The 27,643-nt window shown below is 39.5% G+C and overlaps 1 long non-coding RNA gene across 1 annotated transcript; it reads right to left on the bottom strand.

The window, feature by feature from the left end:
- Positions 1-5,758: 5,758 nt before the first annotated feature.
- Positions 5,759-6,404, bottom strand: LOC149632428 (uncharacterized). Its single transcript, XR_016373855.1, has 2 exons — positions 6,135-6,404; positions 5,759-5,986 (listed from the first exon to the last, which is right to left on the bottom strand). It is a non-coding gene; the product is annotated as an uncharacterized LOC149632428 (long non-coding RNA).
- Between the last annotated feature and the right edge of the window lie 21,239 nt (positions 6,405-27,643).

A 27,643-nucleotide genomic window follows, 5' to 3' on the forward strand; every position in this document is an offset into this window, starting at 1 on the left:
AACTTAATTTCATAACTTAGCAATTTAAATTAAATGTAAATTTAAAACTGTATAACTTAAATTTCAAATCCTTATAACATTCTTGTAAATTTTCCTTTACTCGACGTAAAACTTTAAAAATGAAAAAAAAAAATATAAAAACCCCAAAAAAAGGCATTAAAACTTTTGTAAAGAAATCCAGGTTACCTTTTGTGAAACATGGGGCGTGTGTGGTAAAGATCATGCACCCCAAAAAAATTTCGATGTTTCCGAAAGGCGCCATGAAGTCTATTGATGTCATGGACTGGGGTTCTATAGAAATGATTGTAAAGAGAGGAATCACTTCTCTGCTCTTCGCTGCGCAAGAAAGATGGGTAAAATTTTTAGTAGTCAATAAAATAAAATAAAATAAACTTAGGATAACTAAACTAAAATAAAACGCGGGTAGCACCCAATTAAAACAAAACAAAAAGGACGTGGTATCGTTTTTTCAGTCGGCGATATAGCGGTAAAAATTTAAGCTCTCCCAGAACTAGCAAACCCTAGGAATTGGACGAGCCAAAAGTCAAATTTTCTACAGACCCTTCCTCTCAGATAATCAGTTAGCCAATCTAAAAGTATGCCATTTATGCCCAAAGCACAAACTTTATCCCTTAAATAACCACGGGGAACACGATCAAATGCCTTAGCAAGGTCCAAATAAATTACATCAACTTGACCGCGACTTTCAACCACCGGTGTCACGAAATTCGTAAAAGCCGCATGATTAGTACCAACGCTCTTACCAGAGGAAAATCCATGCTGGCATTCGTTAGGGAAAAAACTAAACCACTGTTGTAAATGGCTGTGCATGACCATGTGAAATAGCTTTGCAAAAACCCACAGTAGCGAAATGGGGCGGTAATTTTTAGGATCACAGGCTACGCCCGACTTGAAAATGGGGCTAAAACTGCTCTTTTCCAAGTGGGAAAGTTACTGGTATTTATTGAAAGATTCAAGATGTGTTCCAATATTGGCAGAAGCACGGTGTCACAGCCCTTTACAACAAAGGCAGGAATACCATCTACCCCAGTTGATAACTTATTTGGAAGTTTGGAAATGGCATTGTGAATTTGTGACATTGTGATAACCTGAGAGCGATAAGGGTTCTCTGCAACTCTGGTATCCTCAAACTTGTAGTGTTCATCACGGTCAGTGTTGTCGACGGAGACACGGGAAAACTGTTCCGAAAAAGTGCTAGCCAGGCGAGTAGGAAAAGAGACCATCGTATAGTTAAGTTTTAATGTGATGGTACGCGAGTCCTCACGATGGTTACCTTTAACTAAGATCCAGAACTTTTTAGGGTGAGAACGTGCATGCTAGCAAATAGTTGCAACATAAGCCGTTTTGTCTTTCGCGAGTAACCCTGTGACAACTGCCCGTGGACCTTTAAATTCAATACTATCGGTTATAGCACCAGTTCGTTTTTTCTTTTTAAAGTAATATTTATTCTGTTTAATGGCAGTCCGAAGAGCACAAGAGTACCATTGAGGAAAACCAGAGTAGCCACGCTGTACCTTTCTAGGTATAACCAGATCAATAGCTTCCTTATTATCGTGTCGATTTGTTAAATCGACACAATAATCAACATTCTGTGAATCAAGGATTAAATTCCAATTCATGTCTCTAGGGTTAGTGTATAATAAAGCATAGTCTCCCTTTTTGTATATGAATATAGGGTCTGAAGGTGAAGGCGTTGAACAGCCAATGTCCGGTAATGTAAATAGCAATGGCGGATGAAAAGTATCAATGACCAGAAATGGGTCATCAAGACTATCAACACCCAAACCATTGACATTGGTAAGGCATAAATCTAACAAATTGCGCGAGCTTGGGGCAGGTATCACTTGCCGCAAATTAAATTCATATCAGACATCAAAGATCGGAGCAGATTTAGAACTAACAGGAGCAGAGCAGCCGAGTGTTCCGCAACACTACCAGTCAATGCCCGGGAGGTTAAAATCACCAAGCAATATGAGATCATTTGTATCGCCACCCAGTTCCCGCAACAAACTGTCTCTATATAGCAAGTATCCCTTGTCGTCAAGAGAAGGTCGAAAATAAGCTGAGCCAAGTATTAAAGATCTATGCGATGAAATTTTTAGTTCAACAAAAACACTTTCAGACGTTCCCTCAAGGTCATGTTGTCGCGAACTAATCATAGACCGCTTAATGGCAATTAAAGAGCCACCACCACGGACGTCAGTAGAATCGAGATCTGGACGATCAGCACGATATACGGTGTAGTGATTGGGAAAGTAGTCATTTGTAAAATGTGTATTATTTATCCAAGTTTCCGTTAAACAAATTATATCGATATCTTGTGTAGCAATGTTCCTAAAAAATTCAACTGATTTGGTCCGTAAACCACGAACGTTTTGGTACGCCATTAATAACTTCTTCATCGTGGTGTTACGATAAAAGGGTTGCTAGTTTCGCTGGTATGTATATGAGCGTCACGAGGCACACCATTAAATTCTGTAATAATGCAGTTAACCGGCCAAATGGCGAGGTCAGACAGTTTTGTCAAAGTCGCTGTCATCCTCATCACAGGCAACATAGAATGAGGAATGATCGCCGTCTGGATTTTAGGTTTTGAGCCTGATGCAAAATGGAATGCCAGCCTCGTCCCTAAGCGCAGTAACCAAGTCAGAGGATAGTAGATCCTTTTCCAAGCGGCTGACAAATAATGCCCGGCGTGTGGATCTAGTTTTCGAAGCAACTCTAGTCACTGCCTTCACTTTAGAATTGACAGCTGAGCTAGTCTGAATTGGTTTAGCTGGCCTGGGTATGCGTTGAGAGTTGGCCATTCCAGTTTGTGAATTGGGCAAACCAGTGATGCCTTGCACATTACGAGCAAACGAAGGCTAGTTACTCACAAACCAGAAGTAATATAAGAAACCTCCCTACGGGAGGGAAGTATACAAGACGCCATAGGCATAACGTTAAAACACGCGAGACATCCTCGAACCGCCAAATACCATATTCAGGCACTATTGCTCATGGACAAGGTACGGTAGATCTTAGTCCTTTGATATGGTCGTTGGAAAGGGAAAGAGGAAAAAGGAAAGCGCTTCAAACTAGTGTAGTCTGCTTAGCCGTCTGTCGTAAAGAAATAGAAGATTCCTGATTTTGTTAATAAATATTCACAAACGGTTATTTCGAAATGAAAATCTAGTTTGTTGTGAAGCCAAGAAGAAGATGACAATTATGAATACAAGAATCAAATTTCGAGATAGATAATAACACCATTTTAAAATCTATCTATGTATAGTGTTAGTCATATAACTTGGCAAGGTAAGGGTTTTATTCAAATTCTATGCCAAGACCTATGAAAATCCTATAATCGAGTCACTACCTGTTTATTAATGATTGATTGATTAGATTATCATCAAAATCTAAAAGTACTGCATGAATTATTTCATTGGAAAAGTTTAAAATTACAATGAATCTGTGAAATTGACATAACTTAAGCAGCCGACGCAATCGCGAGATCAGAGAATGTATTCCTACGCTTTACGCGGCCCGGCCCTATTTTTTGAACTTTGTTTACGGCCGTATAAGTGCGCGGGGACATTCGCGGTACGAGGATGTATCGGGAAATATTCGCCTTTGTATACTTTCCTCCCGAAGGGAGGTTTATTATATTACTTTTGACAAACGTATTAGAATAGTGTAGTGGATTCTGGGAAGTGGGTCACGTTAGGATTGTGCCGATGTCTAGATCCCTCCGAAATCTCCAGTCGTTCTTTCTCAAGACCCTGTACGCGGTTGGTAAGGGAATCAAACTGCGTTTGTTGTTCACTGATTAGCAATTCTTGAGCAGTAATCTTGGACTGAAGAGTCAACACAAGTGTCTCGGTGGTGTCCAATTTTGTAAGTATGCGATCCAAGATGGAATCAGTTTCACGTGTGACACTTTCGGATTGTAGGAACTTGTTCAAGGCCTCATGTATCAGAGCCAACGGCACTGAACATTCGTTAATTACTTTTGGCGAGATCATATCTACCGAATTATTCGGCCGATTCCTTCGAGATGGGCTTCTAGAAACCCTAGTCGAAGTTTTACAATGGTTACATGTAAATGTAGAACCGGTGTTGCAATCTTTGTGGACTAGTCTATTACATTTAAGTGTGCACCAAAGACAATGTTGTTTTCCATAAAAAGGAGCACTGCAAATTAGACAAGTGTCCTTGAAATGAGCCATAAGAAGTCGAAAGGGCCCATAAAAGATCGATCACGACGGCACTAAAAAACGTTGAATACCGTTAAAAATCTGTTTGGCCGTCGTTAACCGGTAGAAAACCGAATAAATTTAAGATATTAAGCACACTGGAATTATTATTAGTAAGGTCTCAAACACAGTTATAGAAAAAGCCCCGTCATGAGTCTCGCCGTCCCGCGGAACAAACGATACAAGCTTTCCCACAACTTATGGCAAACCGCTGCCAGTAGGTAAGACCAAAAGACAGCGAAAACACGAGAAATGGTTTAAATTACTGAAAATGAGTATAGGGGAGGAGTGGATTGCCACTAAATCTGATCATTTTCGATACATTTTCCTGATTTTTTTCTTAGAAATTTGGAAAAAAGTGTAATAAAATTCATTTAAGCCAGTGGTTTTTTAGTTTGTTCAATTTTGTAGCATTGTTCAATTATTTTTTTTCACTTGATTCTTAAGCCTTTGCACTATGCCTGGATGCTGTGTTGTGATAGTGGGTGGGATCCAAGAATCAGTCGTATGAAGTAAAGAGGGATGGTAAAACAGTGGAAATTAAATTTCACAGAAATGTTGTGAAAAGGAGATCGAGTTATAAATCGAAAATGTTGGAACTCCAAAGACGGGGATATGTAACATGCATTTCGTTAGTGGGTATCGGACCCTGATCGGGAATCGGCGGCCCTCGCGGGGAAAGCGCTCTTTTTTGAGGGGTTGCTCTCGTGGTTTTGCCCGGCCCTCCTTAGATACCGACATTATTTATGAAGCCGACCTTAAGCTTTGGTTATTTTGGGAAATATTTTCGATATTATAATTTTCTAAAGCTTCAATGTGCATGTGTTTTCTCCAGTAGGATTTAAATATAATTCCCGTATTTTTACAAACTTCTTTAAGTTCCAATATTTTTAGTTTATCATAGTTTAGATTCAAATTTACTCCGTTATCTACAATCCCTGGGCCGATGGCGTCGTCTGCTATTTTATTCACGACGCACGACAAGCGCATGCGCGCATAAATTTACAAAAAGGTCTATTCAAATACCAGGATAGAAAAATAATTGTTCCGGAAAGCTCTATTTTATTGAGTATATTAAAATAAAGTGTAATATTTTGCTAAAAGGAGTAATGTTATTTCGGAAGTAAATAGATGTAAATAGTCATTGTTTGGAAAATGCATTGTATTATTTGGGAAGTTAAAAAATCTAAAGATCAATTTATTGGAAATCAATGAAGATAAACAACAATTTCAAAGATCTCTACTATTGGAAAGATTATATCGAAATATCATCCCTCGTTGATTTATATTTGAGAATTGAGATGTCAGGGTTAAAGTCTGCGATTTATAGAAAAATCATTGCATCCGGAAAAAAATATTAAGGCCACTTCGTCGCAGTGTTTGCAGACTACGTTTCTGACATTTAAGTACGCCTTTAATCTCCGCTAGGTGCACTCTTTGCTATCCCTTCAGTGACGCCACGTTTCGATTTGAAATTTTTTTCGCCGAGCTGAGGGGCTTATTAAAGCCCCGTTTTCATCAAAGCTAGAAAATCACTTCTCGCTAAGCGAGAAGCTTGGAGCGGGTTGTTTCCGCGAGTTTCAAATCCCGCGCCAGAAATGCTAGAAGCTTTCTCGCGCGTGGTATCCCCCTGGGGTGTATTCATCAAAGCGAGAAAGTGGCGTCATCTGGCGCGATTCCGCGAATGTCCAAATAATTAGTGCATTAAAATGGCGGTCAGTAGAAGAAAGCTGCTTTTAAGGGAAAAATTCATTTTAAATTGGCTCTATTTAAAAAACTCGGCTATTAAATGAACTCGATATTCGAAGAAACGGTGGCGGGTTCATACCTTCACCATGCCTTCACTGTCAATTTTCAAACAATAGAAACTGTTCAACTTACTTGTCATGTTGTTTTCTGTGGCTACTTCTCCCCATAATGTTTTATTAATTTCCCTATTTCTATATTCTTTTAATTTGCGGTTCCACAACCCATCCCTAATTCTAATACTGTTAATAATTTGCTGCCTTTTAGCAAATTCATTCTTTTTATTTCTTTCCCTTTCCTGTTTTAACTTTTCGTTAAGTTCTTTCTTCGAGGTTTTGCCATCCATTTTTAAAAACCGAAATGTTGACCCCCCACTGCTTTCTTATTCGTGGTTCCATATCACGTGACCGCTACATCTCGCTTCTCGCTAAGCGGGACAATAGAAAATATCTGTCTCTGACAGATCGGAGCTAGCGTCATTTTCTCGCTCTAGTTTTGCGTTTTCTCGCGTCTAGCGAGGGGTTCCCGCGGCAATGAAAACACCTTTGCTAGAAGCCAGACAAAGTTCTAGCAAACTCTTCTCGCTCTAGCGCGAATTTTTCTCGCTTCTAGCTTTGATGAAAACAGGGCTTTACAGGGCTGCGGGCAGACCTAAGTCCATTAACAACACTGGGACTAGCCCTAATAAACAACATGATAAGTGGAAGATTTGGGTTCAGTCCTGTGGCATCAAAGGTTTCGTGGATAAAAGCATGTTTACACCCAAGAAAAATCCCAGATTTGTCTGTTCAAGGCATTTTCAGAATGGAATAGGACCTTCTAGCGAGCATGCTAACCCAAATAAGCTCAAAAGTAAGCATAGTAAATTAAGAATTTAAAATTAATAAAGACAAACGAATAATATACTGGTTTATAAAGGTTACGTTTGAGAAAAGGAAGCGAAAATTGTTATCCGTGAATGGACCAGAATCAGATAATCCGCACTATATGGATCGTATTGACCCTAATAAAGATAATGATTTCATCCGTAATGTGCTTATGAAATGTAATGAAAAAAATATTTATAGCCTCAAAAGTGATTATTATATCTACTAAGCATTTAAGCGTGAGGGATCTTGCAGTGGAAGTTTTTAATGGCAGTATTTGCCAAACTGATGATCGTCTTTCAATTATAACTTGCCCCGATTCCATTAATGAGATGGAACCTCTTCCTGATGTAATTGACATTGAACTGAGTGATTATCTTGACAACAACAACATTGTTGTAGATAATAATCTTGAAAATATTGCTAAGACTACACAACTGCATCATAAATAATTCACCTAAGTATCGCGAGAATGAAATTCATGGAGCAGATTCTACGGATCACCTGGTTTTAGATAGAAGCTCACTGAACTGGGACTCTTGTAGCAAACATATTGCTGTTTCTTACAATTGGACTACATTTTGCAATGAAGTTTTGCAAAATTTACCATTATAAAGCATTATTCGGTAATAATATCATACACGGTAAAGAATAACTTTTCTTTCAAATCATGGTAAAAGGCATAACATCAAAACTGAAGTTCACCCTAGCCTATTTTCCATGTTTTAGGCTTAAAGCCAGCGAAGTGAACTGCCTGGTAAATAAATGTATTGAACACTTAGAAATTATGGACTGCAGAGTCTGGTGTGTCATGAGCGACGGGGCTAGCACAAATTGATTATTTTTCAAGTCAAATTTTCCAGGCCATGACAGCATGATGCAAAAGTGTTGTAGGGGTAGGCGTTTATACGAATAATTACACTTTTTGAGTTTTAAGTTTTAAAGTTTTTAATATAAGTAACAAATAAATCCACGTAAAGGCACACACACAATCTCTACACTCTCGCTAACCTCGCTAGTCGCGCGCCAAAAACTCTCTGCCCTCTACCTTGTCCCCAAAACCAAAATCTCCTCTTTTTTATAACAAAACCCCTCTCGTCCCCTGGTATTTTTCCACAACCGTACATTTTCGTGTAAACACCGTATTATTCGGATACGAGAGAATCACGTGGCCAGGGCGAACTTCTCGCTGGGTATTTGACCTTTCTTCACAATGGTCCCTCGAGCTACTATCTAAAGGGGGCCCTGCATAAAGTAACTGTAACAATTCTTGGCCATCCTACGTTTTCGAATGACCTCATTCGACTTTTTTTTTCTTTCTTTTCCTTTTTTTTAAATTACAGACACACACTAGATTAACATTTCATCAATCCAAAATAACACTTGAAACACGACAATGACATTAAAATAAAATCAGAATAATGAAAATAAGAAAAGAAACTAAACTACGAGTTAAACATTTAAAACTACCAAAAAAAAATCAAAGTGATAAAAACCAAATAAAAGCAAAATTAACGTTCAACCATTGTAATTAAACTTAAGTAATTGTCCGGTTAAAACTTAAAGTTAGTAAGGTATGGGGTTGCCATATCTTTGGGGAGCCGCTCGGATTCTCTGGGGTCTGGGGGCGGTATTCGGTGGCGGCGCCTTTAGAACTGAGCCGTTCTTATGGGTCGTTTCCGGCTCTGGGTCTAGTTCCGGGTGGTCTTCGTCCCAACTTTCTTCTCGGTCATCTAAATCTTCTAAGTCTCTCACTTTGTACGGTTTCATGTGTGACGCGTGGACGCCTAGAACATGATGTCTGTTTTTGGTGCGAAGGTAGACAGGGTCCTCTACCTTGTAACTTAAAGGCCCCACTTGACTACGGACTTGGAATGGACCTCGATACCGAGGCAAGAGTTTGGTCGTCCTTCCTTTCTTTCTGGCGAAGTTTCGCACCAGGACGAGGTCTCCTGGTTCATGAGTTGGACCCATTTGTCTGCCCTTGTCGTATCTCTCCTTTTGCTTCTCTTGGCTAGCATGGATACGTTCTACTGCCTGCTGCCTGCTGCCTATCTACTTCTACTTTAGTGCGATGGTCGTCAGTAGTAGCTTCATCAAGAGGCCAAATTATATTAGCTTCTCCCGGCAGGATGGGGAGCCGTCCATAGAGGAGATCGAACGGCGATTTTTGCGTCGTGGCTTGAACAGCAGTGTTGCTGGCAAACACGTTCGCCGGCAGATGTTCGTCCCAATCAGTATGTTTTGGGTCCACATAGTTATACAATACTTTCGCCATTGATTGATTCGCCCTTTCCACAAGACCATTCGTTTGTGGTCGGTAACTAGAACTGGCGGCGTGCTTAATTCCTAATTTTTCTAGTTCGTGTTCTGTTTCTTGTGACACGAAGGAACTTCCCCGGTCGCTAATCAGTAGCCTGGGACTACCGTGTCGATGGAAAATCTGATTTCTTACGAATTCCCTAACATGGGACGACTCGGTGCTGGGCACTGGCTTCGCTTCTATCCAGCGTGTCAAATAGTCAATGGCGATCAGAATATGTCGGTTACCGTTCTTCGATGCCAAAAATGGCCCACAGTGGTCAATGCCCACAATCTAAAACGGTCGACTGGGCGGAGGAATTGGCTGCAGAAGACCTGGGGGAGGTTTGGACGGCACTTTGCGGTATTGGCAAGGCGGACAAGTTTCGACATAGCGTTTCACCATTTTTCTCATACGAGGCCACCAATATCTTTCTCTAATTTTGGCCAGCGTCTTGTCGAAACCCATATGACCTCCAGCTTCTGAGTCATGGGCGAGATCCAATACCGACCTCCTAAGGGTAGGCGGAATGACCAGCAACTTACGTCTGTCATCTCCGAAGGGGTTGTCTCGGTACAACACTCCTTCCCTCATAGTATACTCAAAAACCCCTGCCTCAACCCCCATTTCTTCCAGTTTTCGCAATTTCTTATGGAGGTCCTTCAATTGTGGAAGAATTTGCTGCGCCATTGCTAGTTCGGTCCTGTTCATGTTGGCGCACACTGGTATTTCTTCAGATTCGTTGTTCGGATCTACCTCTTCTACTGGGGCTCTCAATAGCGCGTCTGCGTTTTGGTGTTTCGCCCCGCTTCGGTGGATGGGGCTGTAGTGATACTCTTCCAGGCGAATTGCCCAACGCGCGAATATTGCACTGAGATTCTTGTTCTTTTGCAGCCAAATAATGGCATTATTATCAGTCACGACATCAAATTTTCGGCCGTGCAAGTAAGGTCGAAACCTGTCGAGAGACCATACCACGGCTAGGACCTCCAGTTCACTTGAGTGGCGTTTTTCTTAAGCTTCATCTAGCCTTATACTCGCGTACGCGATCACTCTTTCCTTGCCTTCCTCGTCGTGCTGAACCAGGACCGCTCCTAGACCGTGACCCGACGCGTTTGTATGAACCGAGATCTTTCGACCTTCCACGAAATGTCCAAGGATGGGTGCCGTTTGTAGAGCTTCCTTTAGATCTTCGAACGCTCGTCCTTGCGCTTCGCCCCAACACCAGGGTTGGTTTTTCCGAAGTAATAGGGTCAACGGGTGTGACCGCTCAGCGTAATTCCTTACCAATCTACGGTAATACGGCGTGAGACCCAGAAAGCCCCGCACTTCACGAACCGATCCGGGTACGGGGAATTGCTGAACGGCTTGTACTTTCTCTGGGTTGGGTGTTACCCCAGAGGCACTGACAAAGTGTCCCCAAATATTTTATCTCGGCGGCGGCAATGACGCATTTTGACGGCTGCAAGGTAAGGCCTGCACTCTTCACCGCCGTGAAAACTTCTCTCAAGTGCACTAGGTGTTCTTTGAATGTTTTCGAGAACAATATAATGTCGTCTAGGTACACCAGTACCATGGACCATTTCAGGTGCTTAAGGACTCTGTCCATTAGCCTCTGGAAGCTAGCAGGCGCGTGACATAATCCGAACGGAAGACGCGTGAACTCGAAAAGTCCTTCGTGCGTAGTAAATGCCGTTTTTTCAATGCCTTTTTCTGCCACGCCCATCTCCCAGTACCCACTACGAAGATCCAAGCTGCTAAAATAAACACTTCCACTCAACCGGTCTAACGTATCGTCTATGCGCGGCAAAGGGTAAACGTCCTTTTTCGTTATTTGATTTAAGGGACGGTAATCTACACAGAAACGCCACGTATTGTTTTTCTTTTTGATCAATACAACCGGACTAGACCATGGGCTGAACGATTCACGAATTATTCCGGCATCCAACATTTCTTGAATCTGTTCTGAGATCACTTGTTTCTCAGCGAGAGAAACCCTACGAGGATACTGCTTAATCGGAGGATGGTCTGACGTGTCAATAACATGTTCGGCTATATTTGTTTTACCCAATTCTTTCATACTAAATGCAAAACAACTACGATATTGCCTTAAAAGAGATAGAACCTCCCGCTTTTGACCCTCGTCTAAGTCCTCTCCCTACTCAATCCGAGAGACATCCGTGTCTAGGGTTACTTCGCTCTCTATGGGACTGTGGGTGTCATTTTCATCCTTAACCTGGACGGAGGCAATTTCGAATGGTTCCTCCGGGTCAATGGCCATATTTGCTACCTCACTCACTTTAGTAAAATTTTCATTTTTGTTAAATTTTAAAGGCTTATCACTACAGTTTACAACAAAAACATCAATCTTATCTGCACGAGAGGAAACCAAACTCGTGGGTACATTAAATTGTTTTCCTGGCTTACTAGACATGTGGGCATGCACAAAAATACTAGCATCATTTTACAAATTAAAATTACAACAAGGTATACACGCGTCAATAAAAGTGGCTGACCCAGCAGGGACTGTTACTTCTCGCGCCGTGACAACGTTAAACGTCTGTTCTTTCGTTTCCACCGTGTGTACAGGAAAGTTCTTACCGTAGGTTTCAGTTGGGTTGTGTGGTCCTTCCACCTCGTAGACGTCTCTGGTTATTCTTTGAGGAATCTCTCGCTGTTCTTCGACCGTCGCGCACTGTGGCTCTCGCGAAGGGTCAGCCTCATCGATAATCGCTGAGCGCGGATTCACGTACCCGATTTGACCATCTTGACTCACGCCAATTAGATGAAACGCGTTGTCAGCGAACACTATACCCGCCCGACACTTATTGAACCAGTCGACACCGAGAACTAGTGGTAAAATTGAATAACTCACTACGAAACACTCGACGCGTATCGACTCGAAACCGCACAAGGTAACTGCTATCTCGATAACGCCAAAGGGCATCGATAACCGCTTATCGAACCCAATAACGGGCGGCCCGTTCCACGCTTTTACCCGATCCCGTAGTTTGTTTTCCATCACCAGTTTCTCGTCGATTACCGATTTCCGCGCTCCCGTATCCAAAAGAGTTTTGACTTCTCCCAAGGCGTCCACGACTGTGTTTATAAGCGGTACCATGCAAGTGTTGGTTAGCGGGGGCAGTGGGGTTATTTCTTCTGACAGTCCCGGTACCTTTATTGCAGAACTGACCTCCCGTTTCCCGGAAATCGAGAGGAGTTGTTGCCTGGCCCCATATCTTGATTCCGGAAGGCCTGAGCTCGTTGTTGGAACGTCTGTGGGGTCTCGGGGCAATCTCTCGCATTATGGCCGACCTTTTCGCACTGATAGCATCGCGGACCCCGCGGGTAAACGTTTTGCTGATAGTTTTGTGTTCCAAAACCGTAACTACCCCCTCTATAATGGCTTTCTCTGGGAGCGACATTTCTCGTGTACTCGGCCGACTCCTTCCGTTCATTTTTCCTCTCCTCGGCTAGTTTCACGAACATGCTTTCCAGACGAGCTAACTTCTCAGTGACGACCTTTAGTTGATCTTCGGAACGGTCGTCTTCGCCCCCGGGTTTCGCAACGGACGGTGGGTTGCGTGGCGGCTGGGGCGCGTAATGGGGCTGCATCATCGGGGCCACAAAATGGGGGTATTCCGAATAAGGAGCGTTTTGGGGACCGGCCATGGTGTAAAAAGCGTTCGGTAAATGTCCGCACATAGCTCCGTGAGACATGAATTGATGGCCGGGAAAGGTGGTAGGGGTTGGGCCAAAGGAGTCCATCGTATGGGATCTATCCGACTGTTCTAATTGTATGGCCTGCTTTAACACCTCGTTAGACGTGGTATAACGCTCCGCGCTTATAACCGCAGCATGGTTACGATTAGCCAAACCCCAAATTAAAAGTTTAATTGATTCAGCGTCGTCTGGTCCGAGCCCACTTTTCTTACATAAATTTAACTTCGCAAATACGTACGCTTCTAACTTTTCGTTTGGCCCACTTTTGGTACGACCAGGCCTCGCACATGCGTGTGATTTTGTATCCTCACTCTACGGCGTATATGAACTCGTCTTTAACCCAGGTACCCCGCAGTTCTCCTTGATCGGGGGTGCTATTCTCAGGCGTTCGTTTAAGCTACCGAAAACTTCCTACCGAACAGCCTACCAAACGGATCGTAACGAAGATTTTCAAGAGATCCAAAAAGTAGTAATTCTAAGCGAGCCTCTCAAACCGTTCTTAAGATCGCGCTTTTCGGTACAGATACAGAATTGTAAGATTTTTTTTCCTCCTACTCGATGCTCGGGTTTTTCAATCACGTGAAAGAACACGAGGACCAATCACAGTAGAGGAAGCTTTGTAGGAGACGGATTATGCATAGTATTAGCGATATTTCTGTATTACTTGGCTTCTGACAGATTGATTTTGGGGAAATTATAAGTAACAATTGAATATTTTATTGGTAACTATGAAAATATGTTTAAATTGTGTTTATATGTTATGTTGTGTTAATGCTTTACCGAGTTCATATTGAAGAAGTTGCTATTTTTACGGTAAACCTCGGTTAAATAATCTCACGTGATGGCATATTCCACTCTCACATATAATAGGCTTTTTGGTTATAATTACTAAATGATATTACATTAAATAATAGTTAACTATCCAATTCTTAGTTTATCCACATAGTCTGCATTTGTAATTAATCAAGTTGTTTCTTAACTAATTCAAATAGGCTGACAAAGAAGTCGAAAATATAAATGTCATAATGCTGCGCGAAAATTAAATTTTCATGAATTTTGAATATATCTTATTAATTCATGGTATACTTTCTTCTACATTTAAAGCTAAGAACGGCTCCACGTGCGATAAAAGTATCGGAAAAACAACGTCTCTTGATACTAGACCATTTTGACGCTCACCCTGAATTAGTTTCTGGGAGGTTAACTGCGGAATACACAAAATTCGCGCAAGATAGATCGTGGGCTCAATTGTCAGAGATGTTAAATACGGATGCACTTGGTGCAGTGAAAGACGGGAAAAAATGGAAAAAGGTTGGTTGACCTTTGACGTGGTTTTGTGTTAAGTACAGTCATTTGCCTATTGTTTATTACTTCAGTCATGGGCTGATTGGAAATCGGACACCAAAGGGAAGGCAGCTGCAATTAAGAAAAGCCCCGTTGAATTAACCGAGATTGAAAAACGTCTTCTAAGCATAATTGGTGAAATGTGCGTTGAGGGTAACGCTGAGGTAATGGAATTTGGGTTCGGTAATCAGGCTGCCCAAGAAGTAAGAATTAATAATTATCTTTAAATGTTTATGCGAGGGGCAAATCAGTCGCTTAACGGTGTGCACACGGATTAAATCACACTTCTTTTATATTAATATTCATTTGGCCAAAATCTTAACAAAGATCAGTTGTTAAAAACGGATAATTGAATTATAATGTGCCATCTGACTTGCCAATCTATATCTATATAAATCAAAGTCCTGACTGACTGACAGACTGAGTGATAATCAACACCCTGCCCAAACCGCTTGCCCTAGAAGGCTGAAAATTTGTATGAACGTTACTCATAAGTAGTAGGCGCGTACTAAAAAAGATTTTTCCAATCCGCCGCCATCTTAAAAAATGGCGCCCAGAAATAATCCCGGAACATGGCACTGCAGCGCAGGTAAACCCGGAATATGCTAATTCAGTGCAGGTAAACCCGGAACATGGCAATGCAGGTAAACCCGGAACATGGCAATGCAGGTAAACCCGGAATATGCTAATTCAGTGCAGGTAAACCCGGAACATGGCAATGCAGCGCAGGTAAACCCGGAATATGCTAATTCAGTGCAGGTAAACCCGGAACATGGCAATGCAGCGCAGGTAAACCCGGAATATGCTAATTCAGTGCAGGTAAACCCGGAACATGGCACTGCAGCGCAGGTAAACCCCGAATATGCTAATTCAGTGCAGGTAAACCCGGAATATGCTAATTCAGTGGTCTAGAAAAAGAAGTAACTGTTTTAATTATGAAGCATGTTGCCCAAATATATTAAAATAATTTTATTATTTGAAAGGAATCAACGGACAGAAAATATCGAAAATTATGAAAAAGCAACAGAAACATTGAAAGAGCTAGATAATGAAAAAAACAGAATTTTAATAGATAATAATTAAATTTTAAAAGGCATTAATATAGCCATGGAACAACGGAATGAATTTGAGCTTCAAAAGGCCAATTTATTGGAAAAATTAGCCTCTGCATTCACGGCAATGGTCAGTGATGTCCAAGATTTCCTTAAAAATAAGTATGACTGTACTTGGAAATAAATATTTAGTAACCTTTAATTGGAATTTGTTGCTTTATTGATCATGAACATAATTTACCAACAATATTATTCAATTGTTGAAACACATGCATATTTAATAATTAACTACATTCATTCTGTTTGCTGAGACACTTTTATTTAAACGTGTATATTTTAGCCTTATTCATGTTTACGACACTAAACACGCACATGTTCACGTGCTGTCAAGAGACAAAAAACTTCAGGATCTTCAGGATTTAAAATATCCGCGAGTTTTTTAGCTCGATTGCACGGACCTCTAGGCCTTAGTTTCAAATAGGCAATTTCACACGTATTTGAAACTAAAGCCTAGAGGTCCGTGCACTTGAGCTAAAAAACTCGCGGTTATTTTAAATCCTGAAGATCCTGAAGTTTTTCGTCTCTTGACAGCACGTACAAAGCTACGTTAAATAGAGACCTAGCTTTGGGCGTGCTGACAACCGATGTTGTAACAGAGTATATACAGAATAAGCTGTCGTTCGAGATCGGGAGTTGCCTATCCTATAGCATGAAAACAAATTTCCTCACGCGCATTCTTTATCCATTGTTATGACGTTGTCATGTATGGGAAAGAAATTACTCTAGAGTAGTGTCAGTATGGAAACGTCGTACCCTTCTCTTAGCTCACCCAGGTAGCAAAAACCCGTGATTTACACGTCTAAAAGCGGTGTAAAGTAAACCTAATTATGAACGTGTAAAAAACCCATACCATGTCACCTCTAAACACCATCTTATTCACGTTAACAAATAGTGAAGATCACGTTGTTTTTATTAAATATGTAAACAATATTTGCACTTAAAATTGACGTGAAAATAATGTAAGGTAATTAAGTGTTCGTAACGTGCAATTTACATGGGTAGCACGTGTACCCAACGTTTCTCGGGTACCCAAAACCCGTGATTTACACGTCTAAAAGCGGTGTACGGTAAACCTAATTATGAACGTGTAAAACACCCATACCAGGTCACCTCTAAGCAACGTCTTATTCACGTTAACCAACAGTGAAGATCACGTTGTTGTTACTAATAAATATCATAAGATTAACTTTAAATGCGTGAAAATGAATGGCACATGATCATTTAACTTGCTGTTATATGTTGAAGTCCAAAATATATCCAGGTTAAATTTTAAACGCAAAGCTGGAAACTAACCGCCAGCTAGCCGACCGAATACCAAATGGTTAAAACATTGCGATAGATAAGAGAGATAAGGAGGTCTAATATTTTTTAGACCTCGATTTAAAATGAAAGATTTAAAAAAGCGAACGGCCGAACACCCTAGCTATTTTTTAGGAGCACTATACTGAAGGAGAGGTAGCTGTATTTTAAAGAACTTATAAGGCAACGTTAATTTCTAATCCTTAAATATTACTCCAGGGAAAATGTCAATAGAAAACGGTACTAGATGGTAGGTGTCATTGCCATATTGGAGAAAGAAAATGTGAGTTTCAACAATTTGCTGTGAATGACGGTCGGTCTTAACAACGATGAAGTCTATACAATAATCACTTATTTATTTGTACCCATACATATCACCTGTGCTTGCCTTTCTAAAAATTATATTAATACAATTGCATGTGTGGAAATTTGATTTACTATAAGTTTAAATTTAAATGCATTGTGATACTATAAATAAACAAATAATTTCATATATTAGAAATAGTATATATTTCAACTACTTTGTTAGAATCAACTTCAATCACACGTACAAATATCTTGTTCTTTTCAACCTCATTGTCACGTGATTTAGGCATATTGAGTAACTGTTAAATTCAACTTGATGTTCACATGTTTTAAACGCTATAAATCTCCACCAAATTAACGTGATGAGTTCAACCAAAACTCCACGTGTTGTACACGTCTAAATATACTCCACAATTAACGTGGTAGTTTCAACCTATTCCCCACGTGTTTTACACTCCCTAAATGAACACCACAATTAACGTGATAGTTTGAACCTATTCCCCACGTGTTTTACACTCCCTAAATCATCAGCTCCATTAACGTGATATTTTCAACCTATTCCCCACGTGTTTTACACGCCCTAAATCATCACCAAAATTAGCGTGATATTTTCAACCTATACTTCACGTATTGCACACGCTTTACATCGCCACCAAATTAATGTGATGTGTTCAACCAAAACTCCACGTGTTTTACACGTCTAAATATACTACACAATTAACGTTATAGTTTGAACCTATTCCCCACGTGTTTTACACTCTCTAAATCAACACCACAATTAACGTGATATTATCCACCTATACTCCACGTGTTTTACACGTCCTAAATCATCAGCTCTATTAACGTGATATATTCAACGTATACTCCACATGTTTTACACTTATGAAAAACCCAAACACGTTATATACACTAAGAACACTCAAAATACACATAATTTACATGGTGAATTGCTACCTGGGCAGTGTCATCCCCCTACTGGGCGTGTACAGCAGACTTAGAAAAAGCACACGTTTACTGGTCCAAAACCAGTTTATTAATTGCTTGGACTAGTTTTTTAATTCAAAAAGTGGGGGTTACTGGTCCTCGGGACCAGTTTATTTATTGCAAATCTATAGGAGAACAAAGGCTGGGACCACTCCGGAGACCAGTTTATTATTTAGGACACTAGGGGGGGCACTGGTCCCAAGGACTAGTTTAAAAATTATCCTTATTTCTAAGTCTGGTGTACAGTATCCCCTCTTACAAGAAAGCGCCTAGAGAGAGAGATACACCGTCTACACCCCTTTCTAACGGCACAGGTCTATTGCATTACTGAGGCGTCATCAAGAATGAGATTGTGTAAAGTGTGTATCCGATTATCCGTATATACCCCCCACCCCGGCCCTTACCTCTCGCAGTATCATATTGAGGCGTATTGATAATAATAAAGCCGTGGAATCTTGCAAAAATAATTAGCTAAAGGGTAATTGATTACTTTTGGTTACTATCCAATGGAAAAACGTACAAAAGGAAATCACAATATTTTCAAACAATTGCACAATTTTTATTTTATGTTGTATTCTTGGTACATAAGAAAGGCGTATTGATAATTATAAAGCCGTGTATTGTTGCAAAACTAATTAGCTAAAGGGTAATGGATTACTTTTGGTATTATCATAAGTTTATCATGCCTCTAAGTACACAAATACGGGTTAAAACTGGGCATCATCTGCAGGCTACTGTGACGTCAGAACTCGTATAGCGCTAAGATCCGAAGAGAGAAAACTTTGAAATTTCTGTCACGGTGCAGCCACCAAGCGGTCGAGACGATTACTAAATTGGTCCCATGGAATGAAGGAGATTTTTACGTTTCGTATAGGCAGGCATTGGAGGGGGGGAACGAATTTTACTTAAGCAACCCCAAAATCCCTCTCTCTCTCGTGAGATAGAGGCGGTTTCAGTCCTGAAACAAGGGATAAAAGAAACGCTAGGCTAGGCGTACAATTTTGTATTGAAGTTGAGGTGATAAATGATACGGAGAGAGTATAGGGTTTCATTAAAGGGAGCCAGAAAAACAGTATTGCCATAGGAGTAGCAGCCATTTCTCTACTTAGAGGCATGATAAACTTATGGTATTATCCAATGGAAAAACGTAAAAAAAGGAAATCACAATATTTTCAAACAATTGAACAACTTTTATTTCCCGTTATATTCTCGGTACATAAGAATGTCTGCTACGTGTTTAATGGTAAGGCAGCTTCTTCTGGCGCGCATTAAGAAACCTGCGATTGAGAACATTCGTTCAACATCCGCAGAGGCTGGCGGCACCGCCAAGAATCTTCTCGCCAGAATAGCAAGCGTTGGAAATTCCTCCTCATGGCCTCTCCAATAGTCTAAGGCAATGTCAGCCTGTAGACATCTTGGCTGCATAAGGTATTTTTCCAATTCTCCCATTGCACGGTACGGTGGCTTCAAGGTTCAACCTATTAAAGGGCGAGTATGCCTTTGGTTCTGGGTCAAACCTTTGGGGAGGATCCTGCGCCGCTTCGAGGATTACACTCTCTCTAATTACAACATGTGCGCGTGCTTTTGTTACGCACTTGAAGTTGGGATACAAATGTTTCCATGCTGGTTGTGTATAAGAACCTTAAGATTTGAAATATTAGTATAAACATGACTTACATCCATGTCGTAAATTTATATTATTAATGTTAATTATGAATATGGAATTGTATTATTGACGTGTTTATAATCAAAGTGAATCAAATTGAATATAATTTTTAGCAAAATTTAATTCTTCAAAGTTGGAAAAGCAACAAATCAAAATTTTCCCATAATAAGAACTGATCTCTGCCTAATGATTTTCGATATTCATAATAAACATGTTCATTTGGATAATGATACTTACTCTCAAAAAGTATGTTTTTCTGGGTTGGATCGAGGAGAGAGGCCATTACGTTAAATGGGTCCTCCAACGTTGAAGAAAATCGTTTTTGGAGGTTTTCCAGGACTCCGACCTTTAAATCGTTGAATTTTTTCGTTTCCACCCTGAAAACGTCCTGGAAAAACGTCAAAAGAGCCCCTATGACGCTAGAAGATAGTGGACCACTCTTCTGAAAGCAGTGAGTTGCGACCTTTAAAGGTCTCAGAATCTCGAGGAGTTCCTTTGCGTCCTCTACGTCCTCTTCCGTTGGCAAAGGAAAGTCTATTTTGGCTGGACTTTTGGGGTCTTTTTTGGCTTTATTCAAAGCGTAAATCATGGCTTCCAACATATTATCCTGGAATATATTTGTCTATTGTTGAAAATATTCTCTATGAGAACTTGCTTGTCTAATTTTTCAAATTGAAGTTAGACAAAAAACATTCAGAAGTTCTTTCTAGAAAATATGGACCCTTAAAATAAACTTACCTTCGTGAATCGTTCCAATCCCAGAAAAACAGCGCTCCAGCGAACACCCCCTATCATTTTTAAGTCAATGCCGCCCATTCTTGATCTTCTTAACTGCTCTGTCCAATTTGGCGATTTGCGAAAAAGGTTTATCCAGTTTTGGATATTTTCAAGTAGCTCTTTCGAGCTGTTATTGGCCTTAATGGCATCGTTTACAACTAATTGCAGGGAGTGTGCTATGCACCCTTTTCTCTCCCAACCGTCGTCATCCAACGTCGCGTTTAGCGTTTGGTCTTCCTCTTCCTCTTCAGAATCCGAATCTTCCGCGCCGAAAATTGTCGCCAACGGATTCCAGGCTGGGATAAAAATAAAATGTGCACAACGTGAAATATCTATTAGCGGTGCAAAATTATTATGATTAAAGGGCGCCACAAAAGACTTGCTGGGTAAAAATATTCACCGGCCCGCCGCGGAGCTAGCATCAAACAAAGAGAATACCGCAAGTCTCGGTGGCCCCCTTTAGGTTGCATATAAACCAATTGAATAAAAATGCCCGTTTTTGTTTACCTTCGTCGAGTTTGATATCAGAATCTGTTTCTGATTCACTGCTTTGATTTTCTAAATTTAGCCACCATTCGCCACGGAAAACATTCTGCATATTGAGTGCCTTGACCACATTTGCCGCATTGTCGGCACATACGCACGATATCTGAAAGTTACGTTTACATCAGTCATGATAGTCTTGTTCGATAATGCAAAATAACGACCAATTCATCCCCCCCCGTGTTGTCAGATAGCAGCAGGGAAAGCCGCGTGTTAGTAAAAATTAATCATGTGCTCAACACCCACAAAATATCCCACTTCATTTTTACCTGACATTCTTCAACTCCGATCTCTGCCAAAGCGTCCCTCAATTTTGCCAATATGGCTTCAGCCGTATGTTTGCCAGGGAAATGGCAGAAACTTTTTAAGAGTTTTTTGAATTCCCAGTTTTGGTCAATAAATTGACCCCGTACACCCATTACCGACTAGCGATTTCGGGAACTCCACAAGTCCAGGGTCAGATGCAAGGTCTTCCTTACGACCTTGCTTAGGATGTTCTTAAATAGGATCATTTGAATGCAATTAGTTTACCTTGGTGGAGACACCAACACGGGCTTCTACAGCACAGACGCTATAGATAAAACAATCCTTACTTTAATTTTTGGTTTGAGCTCCTCAATTACCCCCTCGAAATCTTTCACTACTGTCCTACGCGACTGTACAGTAAGGTGCGGCGCGATGACTTGAATAAACTCAATATATCCTTTTTGTTCCACTATGTTGAAAGGAATTCCAGTAATCGAAATTAAATCGATAACCGCTTTCTTATAGGAAAGCTGGTCAGGATGGGTCAGTTTGACCTTCTTAATTTTTTTCGCAGGCGTTTTCTCGATCCACCCCTCAGCCTCTCGTTTCCCTTTCTCTTTCATAACAATTTCGGGATGCAAATTCTGAAAAGTTGGAAGAATTAGATATATAGATTACAGTTAATTGTATTGTTTATCGCCATATTAATTTCAATCACATTTTCGCGGGGTAATGTAGAACGATTTTAATTTGATGAGAGTTTGAACAAAAAACATTGTTTTCCATTATAGAGAGCTTTCATTTAGGTGAGTTATACGTCATACCTGGTAAGTCTAACCCGAGTTTTGGCAGCCATATGAGTGCAGCTTTAACCTCAAGGAGCCCACTCAGAATTTTAAATTCCTAATAGGAAAAATGGGAATTTTTCCCCGAAATTATGGGATTTTATAGGAGAACAAATGTGTTTTTATAGGAAAATATAGGACTAAAAATGTTCTTATATAATACAATTTTGGGGCTTAAACTATGTAGAAAAATCTTGGGAAAAAAATTAACAACAAATTGGATTTTACTTTGAAAATTCAGAGGAACTTTATAAAAATATACTATATATAAAATCCAAGCGAGCGATATGCAATTTCGGTGTCTACTCAAATGTGATCTCGGTAAAAGAGCTAAATTTTGATACATTTGATGGTAAACTATAAGAAAACTTCGACTAAGCCAAAAATAGGATATTATAGGACCTTTCGTGAAATTATAGAATAATATAAAACTGGTTCAAAAATATAGGATTTTATAGGAATTGTAGGACCGGTGGGCTCCCTGAACCTGCATTCATGAATCATGATTATTCAACCCATAAATTTGACCGCGTAAAATTCGTCATGAACGGAATCCTAGCACCTCCAACAACTGAAAGCTCTCTATTTGCCATAAGCCTATGACTGAAGAAAGTTAACATCGAGAAAAAACCCATGGATGTCAGTTAATTGTTTCTTCAGATTACGTTTAGAAACGGTGTTCAAAATCTCAAGCAAAGACAAGTTGCATTTGCCTAGGATTTCAAAACCATTAAAGGAAAGCGGGGCACCCGAGGGGCTAGTCACTTGAGTAATCAGGTGTACAAAACGGCCGAAATCGATTACTTGATTTCTAGAATTCTAAGAAAATCATAAGTAATCATAATCAATTTTGTGAGTAATCAGAAATCTTCGATAATCACTGGAAATCACATGGAATATTGAGAGAATCAGAAATAATCACATGATTTCCTAGTAATCTTTTGTAATCATCTCGGTAATCACATCTTTCGTCAAATAATCACCCATAATCAATCGAGGAATTCGAAAATCCAAAATAAAAATCGTAATCAGTTGAAATGGAGTAATCAGTGGAATTCAAATAGTAATCACGAGTAATCAGTGGAATTCAAATAGTAATCACGAGTAATCAGTGGAATTCAAATAGTAATCACGAGTAATCAGTGGAATTCAAATAGTAATCACGAGTAATCAGTGGAATTCAAATAGTAATCACGAGTAATCAGTGGAATTCAAGTAGTAATCTCGAGTAATCAGTGGAATTCAAGTAGTAATCTCGAGTAATCTGCGGCAATAACGGGAAATCATTGTAAAGATTATGGAAATCACCTAAAATAATCGTAATCACGGAAATCAAGATATTCATTCAGTAATCAACGGAATTCACATAAAAATTCAGAAATCAGAAATCAGGTGTACAAAATTTTGGAGAATGACTAACCCCTCGGGGGCACCATACACGGAAACATAAATAAAACAAGCTGGCCGGGAATTGGATGTTTGGAGGTGCTTTGGAAAAGGGGGAGGAAATAGGGGATGAATTTGGTGCTAGCGACGGGGCGACATCTATGAGAAACATTCGATCGTAAATGTATCCGTTAAGGCTTCTCGCTTCTTATTGGTTAATAATTTCGTCTGCTCCAGAGCTCCTAAAATTGCTGTTAGGGACAGGCACGGGCTAAGAAGTCGTGTTATTTGAACTTATTACTAATAACAACCAAAGCGTTTAACAAAAAAATCACGTTTTAACGTAAAAATGAGTGTGAAAGTTAGTAAGAGGTGTTGAGTAAATGACTGCCAAAGTGTTTCGCGCCTATTTGATAGAAAGATTGGCTTTTATACATTCCCAAGTGACTATGCTCTTCGGCTAGAGTGGATCGCTAGGGTTCAAATGAGTTTTGATAAAGAAGTGTCAGGAATGTTTACCAAAAGAAAAAGATTCGAACCTAAGAAGTATAGTTACCTTTGTGGGTTACATTTCAACCGGAATGGGAAAAAACAATATGAAGATAAAGTTCCCATATATATTGGTGACTTTGAGCTCTCGAGAACTATTTTCATATCGAATATCGTGCCATTTGATGTTGATCCTACTGGACTTTTACAAAATATTGGAGGGGAAGTTGAAGTCGAATCCTCATTAAAAGCAAAAAATACTAATACTGAGGCAGAGCCACCATTCGAAAAGCTGAAGGAGTTACATTTAGGTAAGTATGGGCATAATCGAGTAAAAATGAAGCTATATTAATCATTGATTTTTAGATCATACCTACCATTCACACTTAAGGAATCAAGTTAAACACCTTATAACGGAAATAGATATGTTGCGAAGTAAAGAGAAGACCTTAGTTGAAGACGTAAAGAAATCCCTCAACAAAATTCACATTTTGGAAGTTGAAAATAATCAATATAAACAGGAAATATTGCAACTCAGGGAAGAAGCTAAGAATAGAAATGAGGAAGCAAGAAAAAACAAGTTTCGTCTGGCTAATATATCTAGCCAAAAAGAAGTTCTGAGGTTTTATACAGGATTTTCTTGTAAAGAAGACTTTAACGTACTTTATCGGCAAGTTGAGCCATCATTGCCAACAATATCATTATATGACAATGGAAAAGGTTATGCAAGATCCTCAGACAGGAATGAATCATCTCGCGGCCGGAAAATGTCGTTAGATTTTAAAGAACAGTTGTTTCTAACGCTTTGTAAACTGCGAGTTGGATTACTAAACAAGGATCTAGCATTTCGTTTTCAAATTTCTGCCGCAACAGTTAGCAACTATGTGACAACATCGCTAGATTTGTTACATAAAAAGCTAATCATTATTCCAATTTAGCCTTCGAGGGATGTTTTCAACGAACACATGCCAAATGAATTCAAAGAAAAATTTCCCAGTACTCGTGTAATAATAGACTGTACGGAATTCTTCATTGAACGACCTGCTGATTACAACACGCAATGTGATGCATACTCTAATTACAAGCGACATACAACAGCGAAAGGATTGATCGGGGCAACACCAAATGGATTTGTATCGTTTGTCGCACCTCTCACTCCTGGCAGAGAAAGTGACACGGAGTTGACTGCTACCAGTGGCCTCTTGGATCTTTTAGAAACGGGCGACTCTGTTATGGCGGATAGGGGCTTTTTATTACATGATCTACTGGCGGCAAAAGGTGTGGAACTTAACATTCCCCCTTTTCTAGGGGACAAGAAACAGCTTTCAGCGGCTGAAGAACAACGTACTAGAGATATAGCAACAGTTAGAATACATATTGAGAGGGTAATTAAGGAGCTAAAGAGTTTTAGGATATTAAAGTATACCTTCCTTAATTCTATGCATTCAAGCTTAGAAAAAATTTGGTTGGTATGTTGTTACCTATTAAACTTCATAAAAGAACCACTTTTAAACAGAAATGAAAAGCAAGCCGCGAGAGATGAAGAATTTTAAAGTTTTATGAAATTGAATTTTGTACAAAAATAAAATAGCAAATTTTTATTGCATTGGAAAACACAAAAATTAAATTCACCTCATTTTTCTATCATAACTTGACATTAATACAATTTCAATTTTTTATCAAATTAAAATTAAAAAATAGGAACATTTTTATTTCATTGAAGATCGGTAAATGACAAACATTAAATCAGCTAATTTTCCTATCATAATTGGAAATTAATGTAATTTTAATTTTGTATAAAATTAAAAATAGGAACATTTTTATTGCACTAAATAATCATAGAAGTAAAATTTATCTAATTTTGGCATCATAGTCTCAAAGAAAAGAACTGGGTCAAATAAAACTCTTTCACAAAAGTGATCTTTCCCAGCATCAACAAAAAAATCACACCAAGATAATCCACTTACACCTAATTGGCCTTGTACTTGATAGTAATAATTATGATTGTTGTTCAGTGACACATTTCCGCTCCCATCTCTCTTCAGGCAAATATTCAATTTCAATTCTTTTTTAGTTAGAGCTTCTTAATCGAAACTCCAAGTTCTTTAGCCTTAGAGAGCGTTTTTATCTCTAAAAGTCCAAATTCTCCAATCGTTTCATCATAAACTAATCCATCGGGAGTGGCTCCCAAGATGGGAAAACCAGGGTTTATCACTAGCCCCACTTTGTAAATGTGTACTTTACTATTTTTCAGGATGATGTACTTCTTTTTCGCAAGTTCTTCGTTCTCTATTCCTTCCCTGACATATTTCATTCTGCTAATGTCTGTTCCACCTTTAAGAGTATTTATAAACTGTTTGATCACTTTAGCATTTCTCTTTGTCCAAAATGTGACGCAGTCAATCTTTCTCTTCTCTCAGCTCTCCATAGCTGCGAGTTGGCTTGGTCTCTCGTTTTCTCTTCTATCTCGTTTGCTTCATCTAATGAGACTATAAGTGACTCTGGAAACTCTGTTTCCTTGTTATGGACTTGAATTTCTTCAGTTGGAAGCGAGATTCGTGGGATTTCATATGTTGGCTCCTCAGATTGAATTTCTTCTTTATAGTAGCTAATTGGTGTGTAACTCAATGGTGCATGTTTACGCTCATTCAAAATCGATTGCCACATTGGACGCTTTTGAAGATATTTAAAGTCCTCGGATAGCCGCTGAATTTGTTTTTGATCTTCAAGAGGTGTCACTTGTTAAACTATCGATGAATAGCTCGATATGCAGAGTTTCCTTGGCCTTCTACTCTTAGAACTTTTTTTATCTGGGTTATGCTTCAAAAAATTCAAAATGCTAAATTTGGTTGTTGAGAGGTTCTTTCTCACATTCAACTTTCCCCATTTTTGGGCTATTTTCGTTGGAGAAAGATCATTGGGAATAAACTTTGCTCCTTCCATTTTGCAGTCTACCAAAAACCATAAGGTGGCAGCCACGTAGCAGCATACCCCACATTGACCAGACTTGCATTCGCAGATACCTTTAAGGACTTCGCCAAGTACTGAATGTATAACAATATGAACTTTTTCAAATTTTCTGCATTTTGTAAGATGCATGCACTCGGGATTTGACATGGGTGGCATTCTTAGATTTCTCGTGAGACAGTAAAACATTTGTCACTCTCTTTGCTTTGAACATTCTATACCCTTGTCTTGTGTTTCTGGCTCTTTCTACGGGTATGATGTTCGTGAATAATGGTATCGTTAAAAGTATTCGGAACAGCCTCCAGCTGCTTTGTCCAGTTCCCCCTCGGTAAATTAAAATCATTGGTAACTTCTCTTAGAGGCTGTGGACTAGACTGCAAACTAGAATAAAAATTACCATTTATTTTTTATTATTGGGACATAAGCCTTGGCTTAGAAAAATTAAAACCAAGAAATAACTTACCTTAATGTTATATTTTCTGGTTTATCCATCTTGTTATGCTTGAATAATATTCGAATATTATTTAAATAATGACTAGAAGGGTATGATCACCAAAAGAAAAGAAGAAAAACTGAAAATGCATCAAAAAATTTAAAATTCAAGCTACTGGTCAACAAAATCAGTCTGCTTTACCAGTGCGGACAGCGAAAGTAACCGAGATTTTGAATTTACGTGACCGCTAAAACTGCTTAGTCCCACTGAAGGCAGCTTAACCAATCAATAGAAGAGCGCACCTTTTACCCAGAATGCACTAGAGGCGCGCTAGTAACCGTTAAGAAATTCAAACC

Source organism: Phalangium opilio, unplaced genomic scaffold, assembly GCF_054372755.1.
Source record: "Phalangium opilio isolate 3A_F unplaced genomic scaffold, DU_Popi_V2 ptg000100l_1, whole genome shotgun sequence".
NCBI classification, from domain to species: Eukaryota; Metazoa; Arthropoda; class Arachnida; order Opiliones; family Phalangiidae; genus Phalangium; species Phalangium opilio.